The sequence below is a fragment of the Hordeum vulgare genome, chromosome 3H (assembly GCF_904849725.1).
Source record: "Hordeum vulgare subsp. vulgare chromosome 3H, MorexV3_pseudomolecules_assembly, whole genome shotgun sequence".
Lineage (NCBI taxonomy): Eukaryota > Viridiplantae > Streptophyta > Magnoliopsida > Poales > Poaceae > Hordeum > Hordeum vulgare.
The window spans coordinates 140,470,962-140,484,388 of record NC_058520.1 but is presented as its reverse complement, the minus strand read 5'-3'; positions in this window follow the sequence as shown (position 1 = coordinate 140,484,388).

The following is a 13,427-nucleotide window of genomic DNA, read 5'->3' as shown; positions in this document are numbered from 1 at the left end:
CCTGACTATCCTTGATCAACTAGCTAGCCAACTAGAGGCTTGCTAGGGACAGTGTTTTGTCTATGTATCCACACATGTATCTAAGTCTTCATTCAATAAAATTATAGCATGGATAATAAACGATTATCTTGATACATGAATTATAATAATAACTTATTTATCATTGCCTCTAGGGCATAATTCCAACACTTTCCTCCCCGGCAACGGCGCCAGAAAAGAGTCGTGGTGACCCACAAGTATAGGGGATCAATCGTAGTCCTTTCGATAAGTAAGAGTGTCGAACCCAACAAGGAGAAGAAGGCTCTGATAAACGGTTTTCAGCAAGGTAATAACTGCAAGCACTGAAAGTAGCAGTAACAAGTGATGGTGTAGTGAGGTGAAACGTAGCGAGCGAAAAGTAACAAGTGACAAGTAGTAGCAACGGTGCAGCAAGTGGACCAATCCCTTTTGTAGCAGGGACAAGCCTGAACAAAGTCTTATAAGAGGAAAAGCGCTCCCGAGGACACACGGGAATTTCTGTCATGCTAGTTTCATCATGTTCATATGATCCGCGTTCGTTACTTTGATAGTTTGATATGTGGGTGGACCGGCGCTTGGGTACTGCCCTTACTTGGACAAGCATACCACTTATGATTAACCCCTCTCGCAAGCATCCGCAACTACGAAAGAAGAATTAAGACAACATCTAACCATAGCATTAAACTAGTGGATCCAAATCAGCCCCTTACGAAGCAACACATAGACTGGGGTTTAAGCTTCTGTCACTCCAGCAACCCATCATCTACTTACTACTCCCCAATGCCTTCCTCTAGGCCCAAATATGGTGAAGTGTTATGTAGTCGACGTTCACATAACACCACTAGAGGAAAAACAACATACATCGTATCAAAATACCGAACGAATACCAAACTCACATGACTATTATTAGCATGACTTATCCCATGTCCTCAGGAACAAAAGTGACTACTCACAAATCATAATCATAATCATGATCAGAGGTGTAATGAATAGCATCAAGGATTTGAACATAAACTCTTCCACCAAGTAATCCAACTAGCATCAACTACAAAGAGTAATCAAGACTACTAGCAACCTTACAAGTACCAATCGGAGTCGCGAGACGGAGATTGGTTACAAGAGATGAACTAGGGATTGGAGAGGAGATGGTGCTGATGACGATGTTGGCGGAGATGCCTCCCCTCCGATGAGAGGAGTGTTGGTGATGACGATGGCGATGATTTCCCCCTCCGGGAGGGAAGTTTCCCCCGCAGGATCGTCCTGCCGGAGCTCTAGATTGGATCTGCTCAAGTTCCGCCACATGGCGGTGGCGAAACCACAAAAAAACTCCCGAATGATTTTTTTTGGAACGAAACTCTTCATATAGAAAAAGAGGGGGGCCAGTGGGCCGCCAGGGTGCCCACAAGCCCTGTTGCCGCGGCCAGGGGATAGGCCGCGGCAACTAGGCTTGTGGGGCCCTGGTTGCTCCCCTCTGACACTTCTTTCGCCCAGTATTTTTTGTAAAATCCAAAAAAAAATCCACGTTGATTTTCAGGACATTTGGAGTTGCGCAGAATAGAGCACTCAGACTTGCTCCATTTCCAGTCCAGAATTCCAGCTGCCGGTATTCTCCCTCTTCAAATAAACCTTGCAAAATAAGAGAGAAAAGGCATAAGTAAGGTTCCACAAAGTATAATAACAATCCATAAAGCGATAAATATCAACATGAAAGCATGATGCAAAATGGACGTATTAGTACCGCTCCCAGAGCGGTAGTACCGCTTGTCTATTGCTGTGGTAGGTGGGTAACGGTTGGATCTGAGCCCCCCCCCCCACTATATAAGGGTATCTTCTTCTTCAAGGAGCTTATATTCAACCTCTCCAACCTCCATTGTTTTTCCATAAGCTTACTTTCGCCCGATCTCTCTCCCTAGCCAATCAAACTTGTTGATTTTCTAGGGATTGCTTGAGAGGGCCTTGATCTACACTTCCACCAAGAGATATTTGATTCCCCCCACTAATCCCTTGAGGATCTTGTTACTCTTGGGTGTTTGAGCACCCTAGACGGTTGAGGTCACCTCGGAGCCACATGTCATTGTGGTGAAGCTTCGTGGTCTAGTTGGGAGCCTCCAAGCTTGGTGTGGAGATAGCTCCAACCTTGTTTGTAAAGGTCCGGTCGCCGCCTTCAAAGGCATCAATAATGGAATCACGACACCTCGCATTGTGTGAGGGCGTGAGGAGAATACGTTGGCCCTAGTGGCTTCTTGGGGAGCATTGTGCCTCCACACCGCTCCAACGGAGACGTACTTCCTGTCAAAGGGAAGGAACTTCGGTAACACATCCTCGTTTCCACCGGTTCCACTTGCGGTTATCTCTTACCTTTACTTTGTGCTTGTTGTAATTGTGGTGTATTATTTTCTTGCACTTATTATCGTTGTAGTTAGCATCATATAGGTTGCTCACCTAGTCGTTCATATAGAGAACCTTTTGTTGCTAATGTCAATTTGTTAAGACAAGTTAAAAATTGGTAGTTGCCTATTCACCCCCGTCTAGTCAACCATACCGATCCTTTGACAATGAGAAGTGGATTTAAAGGAACTTGGAGAGCACACCAAAGATATCACAGATTAGTATAGTTGTTGAAGTCGATGACGAGGAGGATGAAAATCCTTACAAGAGGTCGGATGGCAAAATATTCCAAAAAAGAGGAAGAACCATGTTGGTGTTGGCGCTACAAGGAGGAGCTTTGTGTTATAGTTGAGACCAAGAAAGCATTGGCGGATGAACACAAATTTTATTACTGTTTGCGATGCGTTTATAGCACACTATTCGACCAAATGGTGTGTGATATATGTGTTGTCTTAGGCCCTTCCCATAATAGTGTTGGCTTATATAGACACCGGGGGTAACTAGGGTATACATAAGGTTGGTCGCATCTAAGGGGCACATGTGTCGAGGACTGTCTCTACACCTTGGAATATATGCCAAGTCTTCATGTCATTCCTTCTTTATGCTTCTTGTTAAGATGAATGAGGCCCACCAGTGGCATGCTTAGGGGGTGTCCTCGGTCCAACCCACAAGATGGGGCAACTGATATGCTGAGCACCCCATAATCTAGGACTCTGTCACAAATTCCACAAGAGGAATAGTTTAAGTTAAGCTTCGAACAAGTTCTTTAGCGATGCTTAATCACTTGGCAATTTTAGGTTGTGGATTTTTTCTGTGTGGGATTATCTATAAGTCTTTGGGAGAAAATGGGTTGTTCACACAAACTCTTATATCAATTTCAGACAAAGCAGTCGGCAATCTATTAGGGCATATTTCTCGCTTAGTAGTTTTCGTGATTGATGACAATGCATTTTGCGGACTAATCGTATGCATCGAGCATTTCAGATACTCTATCATATGGAACAAGGTGATTTTCTCTCCTTGGTGGTGATTAGTGAAGACAGATGTTTTTGGTGTCTCTTTTTCGATTGTATTTGAGTCGTAGGAAAACCATACTATTAAGAGGGGGTCCACATTGGAAAGTATAGGGTGGAACCAAAACATACACATTCACTTATGCACCCACTTTCCTTCACCGCAACATGACGTTCCAACTGTGTTTTTGCTTGGGCAATTTTGAGGCACTGTGGCACCCCGTCTTAGAGAAACCGGTTTAGCCTACACTACCAGCCCATGGATCATGTCTTCTGGAAATACACAACAACTTGGTATGGAAATATAACCACTTTATTGGTCTCTAGCGGATACATAGTTTCAAGATCACATAAAGAGGCGAGGCTCAACGGCACACAGAGTGCTGCCACACATATGTACATTATTTTGTAGACAATCATGGGGCCTCGATGATCACATCACAGCTACTTGGCAGTGGGAGGACAACGTAGCAGGACTCCACCTCACAGGGACATTGCTGGGACACGACCTAGACTACGATGATGCAACAGAGACTCCTCGTAAGGCTTCTCCTAAAACTGGCATGATACGCCAGGTGAGTACTTTGAATGTACTCGCAAGCTCACAACAAACAATAAAATAATGACAAATAGTGATATTATATTTGAGCAAGTTATATGCAAGAACATGACATGCTACTCATGAAGTGTAAGTGCTAGCCATAGAGTGTCTCTCTTACCATCATGGTAACCTCGTAACCATATCCATCATCTTACCACGGTGATCACTGATACTTCTCCAACGTATCGATAATTTATGAAGTATTCATGCCATATTCACCTATGTTTACAATACTTTTATATGGTTTTGATCCACTTTGCATGATTTATTTAGAACTAACCCAGACTAACGATGTTTTTAGCACAACTACCGTGGTGATTTGTTGTTTTCAGCACAAAACCTTTTGATATTTTTTTGGAATGAAATACGCACTAGAAGCTTCATTGGAGGCCTAGAGGGGCCACGAGGTGGGCACAACCCACCAGGGTGTGCTAGAGGCCCCAGACGCGCCCTGTTGTCTTGTGCTCTTCTCGTGGCCCATCTTCACGGGAAACCGACGCCCAAAAATCCAATAAAGACAGAAACTTCCAGAAATAACCCTAGACGAGAAGTTCCGCCGCCGCAAGACTCTGTAGCCACAAAAAACCAATCTAGACCCCGTTCCAGTACCTTGCCGGAGGGGGAGAACATCTCCGATGGCCATCTTCATCATCCCGACGGAGGCCATAATGAGGAGGGAGTAGTCCACCCTCGAGGCTGAGGGTTAGCACCACTAGCTATGTGTTTAATCTCTCTCTCTCTCACTCTCTCTCTCTCTCTCTCTCTCTCTCTCTCTCGTGTTCTTGAGATTTCATGATATTGATATATCACGTGCCTTGTTAATATAGTTGGATTATATGGTGTTTGTTCCATGCTATTGTTGTGATCAATTGAATCTTTCACTTGAAGATCTCGTTATATTGGATTGAGTATTCATCTTTGAGAGAACATGATATATGTCTTGCATGCAGATACCCGTAGTGACATTGTGGTATTCAAGTGGTTCACTTAATATATGTTGTGGCATCAACTCGTGGATTCCCGAGGTGACAATGGGGTAATCTAGGCATAGTGGTTGATTGCACGTTTTCATACTACGTTCTCCGATAGAAATCTTGGTGTGCTCCTTGAAGTTCTTTGTGTTGGATTGAGTATTATAAATCTGAATTTGTTATGGTGTTATTTTAGTACGAACTCTTCATAGATCAATCGGAAAGGATAACTTGTTATCTTAGTACGAACTCTCGGAAAGATTGATCGGAAAGAATAACTTTGAGGTGGTTTAGTACCCTACAAAAAATTTCTTCTTATGTTCTCCACCAGATAGGAACTTTGGAGTGATTATTTATTGCACGTTGAGGGATTGTTATATGATCTAACTATGTTAGCATTGTTGAGAGATTGCACTAGCGAAAGTACAAACCCTAGGCCTCATTTTCAAGCATTGCAATACCATTTTTCCTTGTTGTTTTACACTTGCTACCTTGCTGTTTTTATATTTTCATATTAAAAAAATCAATATCTACTATCATTACTATACTTGTATCACCATATTTTCACCGAACTAGTGCACCTACACATTTTACCATTGTATTGGGTGTGTTGGGGACACAAGAGACTTTTTATTATTTGGTTGCAGGGTTGTTTGAGAGAGACCATCTTCATCCTACACCTCCTATGGATTGATAAACCTTAGGTCATCCACTTGAGGTAAAATTGCTATTGTCCTACAAAACTCTGCGCTTGGAGGCCCAGCATAGTCTACAAGAATAAAGGTGTGTAGTAGACATCAAGATCTTTTCTGGCGTCGTTGCGTGGGAGGTGAGTGCATAAAGGTATATCTTTAGATCTTTCAATTAAATCTTTTAGTTTCTTATTTTTCACTAGTTTTGTTTTATAAAATAAAATTACAAAAAATGGAATTGAGGTGGTCTCATATTGTTCATCTTTATCATGTCTTTCGTGAAAATGATGGAAAGGAAAATTGTGCTTAATTGCTAGAGGAAGAATGTATGAAAATGCTTAATGTGAATTCCTTGAATGATGAGCATGATAGTAATATTGTTAGTATGAATTCTCTAAATATACATGATGCTAATGATATGCAAAGCCACAAGCTTGGGGATGCTATGTTTGATGAAGATGCTATTTTTAGTCCGCCAAGTTTTGATCAGCGGATTTATTATGATGAAAGAATGCCTCCTGTTTATGATGATTATATTGATAAAAATGGGTTTGTAACAGTGTGAACTCTAGGTACTAATGATTCCACGATATTGTAGGGTGTTGAATCTTTTCATAATGATAAAAGTGGAATTGGAGAGGCCATGAATTTATTTAGTGATGAGTCCACTATTTTGGACGGGGTTTCTATTGAGTATGACAATAAAGTTGCTATCTATGATGATTATTGTGATGAAATGTATGCTATAAAGTGTAATAATAACCATGAAACTTATCACCGTGATTTTAATTTTAAATTGTATTATGCCAATCAAGTGTCTCATGATAGCTATTTTGTTGAGTTTGCTCCCACTACTTTGAATGAGAAGAAATTTGCTTCTGTGGAGAGTAATAAAAATTATATGCATGTGTATCATGAAAAGAATGTTGTATGTGTTAGTTATATTGTTGAATTGCTTCATGATGCTACTGAAAATTATTATGAGGGATGAACATATGCTTGTAGGAATTGCAATAATATCAAGTTTCCTTCCTATGCGTTCAAAGTTTTGAAGGCATGCTTGTTTTGCCTTCCTATGCAAGTTGATTATTGTTGAAATAAATTGTTTTCTTGAAGAAGACCTATGCATAGGAAGTGGGTTAGAATTACATGTTCTTGCTATGTTTTACATGATGCTCTCTTGCATGTTTCAACTATTATTCCTACACGAGCATCATTGAAATCATCATGCCTATCTAAAAGGCGTTAAAGAAAAGCGCTTGTTGGGAGACAACCCAACACTTTTACTTTCTGTTTTTGACTGTTAACATGATTAAGATACTGTATTAATAATGTTTTATAGCTTTTATTTCAATAAAGTGCCAAATAAAGCCCTTGGGATAGTGTGGATACATACTTGTTTGAATCTGTGCAAAAACAGAAACTTTTACGTCCAGTGCAGAATTTCTCTGATTTTACCGGAGCATCAAAAATTCAGAAATTTTTACACAGTTTTTGTATGAAAATTATATACTGAATACTATTTTTTGCGAATTTTAGAGTGAGGGAAGTATGATTTTAATGCAAATCTTTACAGATTGGTTTGTTTTTGACAGATTCTGTTTTGCGTGCATAGTTTGCTTGTTTTAGTGTTTTCTAACTTATATTGAGTGATTTAAATTATGGGAATGATATAATACAGTACGTATTATGTGATAAAAACTATGAATCTTGTATTGGCAGTACCTAAGTGAATGATCTATCTTTATTATACTAACCCATCTCACGAAGTTCCGTTATGTTTTGTGTGATTCAAGTTTTCAAGTTTTGGGTGAGATGCCGATATGAGGTGAATAAGGAGCAGCAAGAACCTAATCTTGGGGATGAACAAGGCACCCCAAGTTAATATCCAAGGAAGACTCAAGCGTCTAAGCTAGGGGATGCCCCGGAAGGCATCCCCTCTTTCGCCTCCAACATTATCGGTATATCTTACTTGAGATTATATTTTTATTATTCACATGATATGTGTTTTGCTTGGAGCGTCATTTTATTTTATTTTCTCTGTTATATGTTATTTATAATCTTGTTTTTCAATAAAAAGTTACAAGAATTGTCCTCATAATGCTTGAATTGCATGTGTGACGGGTGCTGTACAAAAAGAGAGACTTTTATTGTAGTATTTGAATTATCATATTTTACTGGAATGTGGAAAGTTTCTAAACTTTTTTACAGAGTACTCTCATACGAATTATTTATCATGTCCTGCAGTTTAAGAATTTTTGGAGGTACAGAAGTACATTTTTATATAAATTGCTACAGACTGTTCTGTTTGACAGATTGCTGCCATAGTTTTGTTATTTACTTATCCTACAGTTTCCATAGCTTATATTGGTAGATATAAATTGTGGAAATGATAGTATACAATATCTAATGTTTGAAAATTATTATGAAACTTTTCTTGGCAGTACATAAATAGTTGATTTACTTTTATGTGTACTAACTTATCTCACAAGTTCTTTTCAAGTTTTGTGTGGATGAAGTTTTTGAGACTTAGGTGAAACCATGATATGAGAGGAATTAAGGAGACATAAAATCTCAAGATTGGGGATGCCCAAGGCACCCCAAGTAAATATTTCAAGAAGTCTCAAGCATCTAAGCTTGGGGATGCTACCCATCCCACCTTTCTTCATCAACAACTATTGGTTAGCCTCTGTTGAGCCTAAACTTTTATTTGTCCACATGATATGTGCTATTCTTGGAGTGAAATTTGTTTTGTTTGCTATTTGAAATAAAATATCAGATCTGGAAATCTTTATTGAGAGAAAATTCTCACATAGCCACTTAATTGTTTGACTACTCATGAATCTTCACTTATATGTTTTGAGAGTAGTTTGATTGAAATGCTCTAGTACTTCACTTATATCTTTTTGAGCACGGTGGTGCTGTTATTTTGAAGAAATATGCTCTCATGGTTCACTTATATTATTTTTAGAGTTGAAAATTTTAAATAAACTTGTGCTCTCATTCTTCACTTATCTTTATTTGAGATCTTGTTATTGGGAATGGCAATTTTATTTAAATGAAATTGGTCCCAACGTGATAGATATCTAGGGGAGATATAATAACAACTTTCATATAGATCATTGGATATGATAAGTTTGATTCCTTGCAATAGTTTTGCGATATGGATATGGTAATATATGAGTCATGTTGGTGAGTAATTGTGTTTTAGTAAGAATATTGGTGTTAAGGTTTGGGATTCCCTATGCATGCACATGAAGTCAATAATTATGCTATGAAGTTACATCCTACTTGTGTTGAATTATTCGGTGTTAGATATTTTTAATGTCCGTTTATGATGGTTTTCATTCCTTGGTTGAGCACTTCTCAATCTATTTGCTAGCGTTCACTTGTACTAAGCGGGAATGTTGCTTGTGCATCCAAATCCTAAACCCAAAGTTGTGCCAAATGAGTCCACCATAGCTACCTATATGCGGTATTTCAGTACCGTTCCAAGTAAATTTGTATGTTGAAAATAAACATTTGTTTTGTGTGCCCGTACCGCTCATGAAGCGGCGAGGGGTGGCAGGTATCTTCCATGTTAAATAGGTTATTCTCAAGATGAGTGTTTATTCACTTGTCATTGCACAAGAGTATGGCGGTAATAGGGATGCCCAGTCCTGAAATGCAAAGAAAATTTACTTTATGTTGTCAAATAATATATTCCTTGGAAAGTGTTGGTATGGACGGCACCCATGGATGCGGCTAGCCGTGGAGTGTGAAAGAATGGTGGAAAAGGAATAAACTTTATTTTCAGTTTGGGAACTTCCTATGATTTGTTTAGCATGGGAGATATTGGAAACTCTTAATCGTTTTCGTTGACACGAAAAGCATGCCACCCAAAGTAATTTTATCTCTTAGTTTATGATTTGAGCTCTGGCACCTCTACAAATCCCTGCTTGCCTCTGCGAAGGTCCTATCTATTTACTTTTATGCTATTTTTATTTTTATTTGAGTCTCCATTGTCTCTTACAAAGCACCAACCAACCACAGAACACTGTTATCATACTTGAGCATTGGATGTAGCTAATATTTGGGTGTGTTGCATGAATGGATCAATGATTGAGCATAATGGGCTAGGGATAGCGTTCTTTAGCATTAATATTTTGGAAGACTTGGTTGCTTGTTGATATGCTTGAATATTAAAGTTTTCATGTCAAATTATAGACTATTGCTTTGAATCATCTACAAGTCCACATGTCCATTCTATAAAGAAAAAATATGATGAATATGATAGTTTTCAGTTTCCACTCTATCATGATGAGTTTTATAAGAAAGAGTTGCTGTTATGATGCTAGGAAAAGTGATTGAAATTGTCATTGACCAAACTTATGCACTATGCTAGCATTCACACTTCATAAATTATTTCTTTTATCATTTACCTACTCAAGGACGAGTAGGAATTAAGCTTGGGGATGCTGATACGTCTCCAACGTATTGATAATGTATGAAGTATCCATGCCATATTCACCTATATTTATGATACTTTTATATGGTTTTGATCCACTTTGCATGATTTATTTAGAACTAGCCCGGAGTGACGATGTTTTCGGCAGAACTACCATGATGTTCTTTTTATGCAGACATCAAAGTTCTCCAAATGCAACGGAACTTTTTGACATTTTTTTTGGAATAAATGTGGCACTAGAAGCTTCGTTGGAGCTGAGAGGAGGCACGAGGTGGGAACAACCCACCAGGGCGCACCAAAGGCCCAGGCGCGCCCTGGTGTCTTGTGCTCTCCTCGTGGCCCATCTTCGCGTGAAAAATCCTATAAATATAAAAACCTCCAGAAATAACCCTAGACGAGATGTTTCGCCGCCGCAAGACTCCGTAGACACGAAAAACCAATCTAGACCCCGTTCTGACATTCTATCGGAGGGAGAGATCATCTCCAGTGTCCATCTTCATCATCCCAATGGAGGCCATGACGAGGAGGGAGTAGTCCACCCTCGGGGCTGAGGGTTTGCACCAATAGCTATGTGTTTAGACTGTCTCTGTTGTGTTCTTGAGAAGTCTTGATCTTGATATATCACGGGCCTTGTTAATATAATTGGCTCATATGGTGTTTTTTCCATGCTATTGTTGTGATGAATTGAATCTTTCAATTCAAGATGCCGTTATATTGAATTGAGTATTCTGGTTTGAGAGCACATGATATATGTCTTGCATGCGGATACCCTAGTGACATTGGGGTATTCAAGTGATTCAGTTGATATATGTTGTGGCATCAACTCGCGGATTCCCGAGGTGACAATGGGGTAATATAGGTATAGGGGTTGATTGCACATTTTCCTACTATGTTCTCTAATAGAAATCTTGGTGTGCTCCTTGAAGTTATTTGTGCTGTATTGAATATTATGAATCTGAATTTGTGATGGTGTTATTTTAGTACAAACTCTTGATAGATCGATCGCAAAGGATAACTTGTTATCTTAGTACGAACTCTTGGAAAAATTGATTGGAAATAATAACTTTGAGGTGGTTTCGTACCCAACGAACAATTTCTTCTTATGCTCTCTGCTAGATGGGAAATTTGGAGTGATTCTTTATCGCACGTTGAGGGATTGTTATATGATCTAACTATGTTAGCATTGTTGAGATATTGCACTAGCGAAAGTACGGACCCTAGGACTCATTTTCAAGCATGGAAATACCGCTTTTGCTTGATGTTTTACACTCGATACCTTGCTATTTTTATATTTTTAGATCACAAAAATCAATATCTAGTATCATTACTACACTTGTATCACCGTCTCTTCGCCGAACTAGTGCACCTATACAAATTACTATTGTATTGGGTGTGTTGGGGACACAAGAGACTTTTATTGTTTGGTTGCAGGGTTGTTTGAGAGAGACCATCTTCATCCTACACCTACCACAGATTGATAAACCTTAGGTCATCCACTTGAGGGAAAATTGCTACTGTCCTACAAAACTCTACGCTTGGAGGCCCAACATAGTCTACAAGAATAAAGTTGTGTAGTAGACATCAATCACATCCAGATCACAAATAAACCACCTCGTTGATCTCAACAGAGCATATAACATGTGACATGATTATATCTTTTGTGCGCAGGTTATTTCTTTATGTTGATCCATGCTTTGACCTACTACGAACTGTATCCATGATCGGGGATGCAGCTATCGATAGATTATATACACACTCTGCAGAGGTTAGTACACTATACCCACACCACAGAACCCATGGCCTCGTGCTCCCATTCGGATGGACCAATAGCATTCCAACAAAACCAATCTACTGCATGACACTCTCCCAGCCACTCTGACCAATTCTTCTTTGGGCTAAGTCATGGGTGGACCCGGATGCCACTCTGGACATCACCCACCTACCGTCGTGGCCAGAAAAATGGTCCCAAATGGGGACAATGGTACCAAAAGAACTATGGGCACACAAGGCTATGCCTGCCTACCAGGCCAGGGTAGCGCGAGCGCATAACCTTCCCTTGTTAGAGGCACCAGCGAGAGGCATGTCAGTAGACCAAATAAGGGCCTTCCCATAAAGGCAAATGTGGTTGCACTGTTGGGGAACGTCGCATGGGAAACAAAAATTTTCCTACGCGCACGCAGACCTATCATGGTGATGTCCATCTACGAGAGGGGATGAGTGATCCACGTACCCTTGTAGATCGTACAACAGAAGCGTTAGAGAACGCGGTTGATGTAGTGGAACGTCCTCACGTCCCTCGATCCGCCCCGCGAACAATCCCGCGATCAGTCCCATGATCTAGTACCGAACGGACGGCACCTCCGCATTCAGCACACGTACAGCTCGACGATGATCTCGGCCTTCTTGATCCAGCAAGAGAGACGGAGAGGTAGAAGAGTTCTCCGGCAGCGTGACGGCGCTCCGGAGGTTGGTGATGATCTCGTCTCAGCAGGGCTCCGCCCGAGCTCCGCAAAAAAGCGATCTAGAGGAAAAACTATGGAGGTATGTGGTCGGGCAGCCGTGAGAAAGTCGTCTCAAATCTGCCCTAAAAGCCCCATATATATAGGAGGAGGGAGGGGGACCTTGCCTTGGGGTCCAAGGGACTCCCAAGGGGTCGGCCGAGCCAAGGGGGGGAGGACTCCCCCCCCAAACCGAGTTGGACTTGGTTTGGTGGGAGGAGTCCCCCTCCCTTCCCACTTCTTACCTCTTTTTTTTTCTTTTCCTTTGATTTCTTTATCTTGGCGCATAGGCCCCCTTGGGGCTGTCCCACCAGCCCACTAAGGGCTGGTGTGTCTCCCCAAAGCCTATGGGCTTCCCCGGGGTGGGTTGCCCCCCCCGGTGAACTCCCGGAACCCATTCGCCATTCCCGGTACATTCCCGGTAACTCCGAAAACCTTCCGGTAATCAAATGAGGTCATCCTATATATCAATCTTCGTTTCCGGACTATTCCGGAAACCCTCGTGACGTCCGTGATCTCATCCGGGACTCCGAACAACATTCGGTAACCAACCATATAACTCAAATACGCATAAAACAACGTCGAACCTTAAGTGTGCAGACCCTGCGGGTTCGAGAACTATGTAGACATGACCCGAGAGAATCCTCGGTCAATATCCAATAGCGGGACCTGGATGCCCATATTGGATCCTACATATTCTACGAAGATCTTATCGTTTGAACCTCAGTGCCAAGGATTCGTATAATCCCGTATGTCATTCCCTTTGTCCTTCGGTATGTTACTTGCCCGAGATTCGATC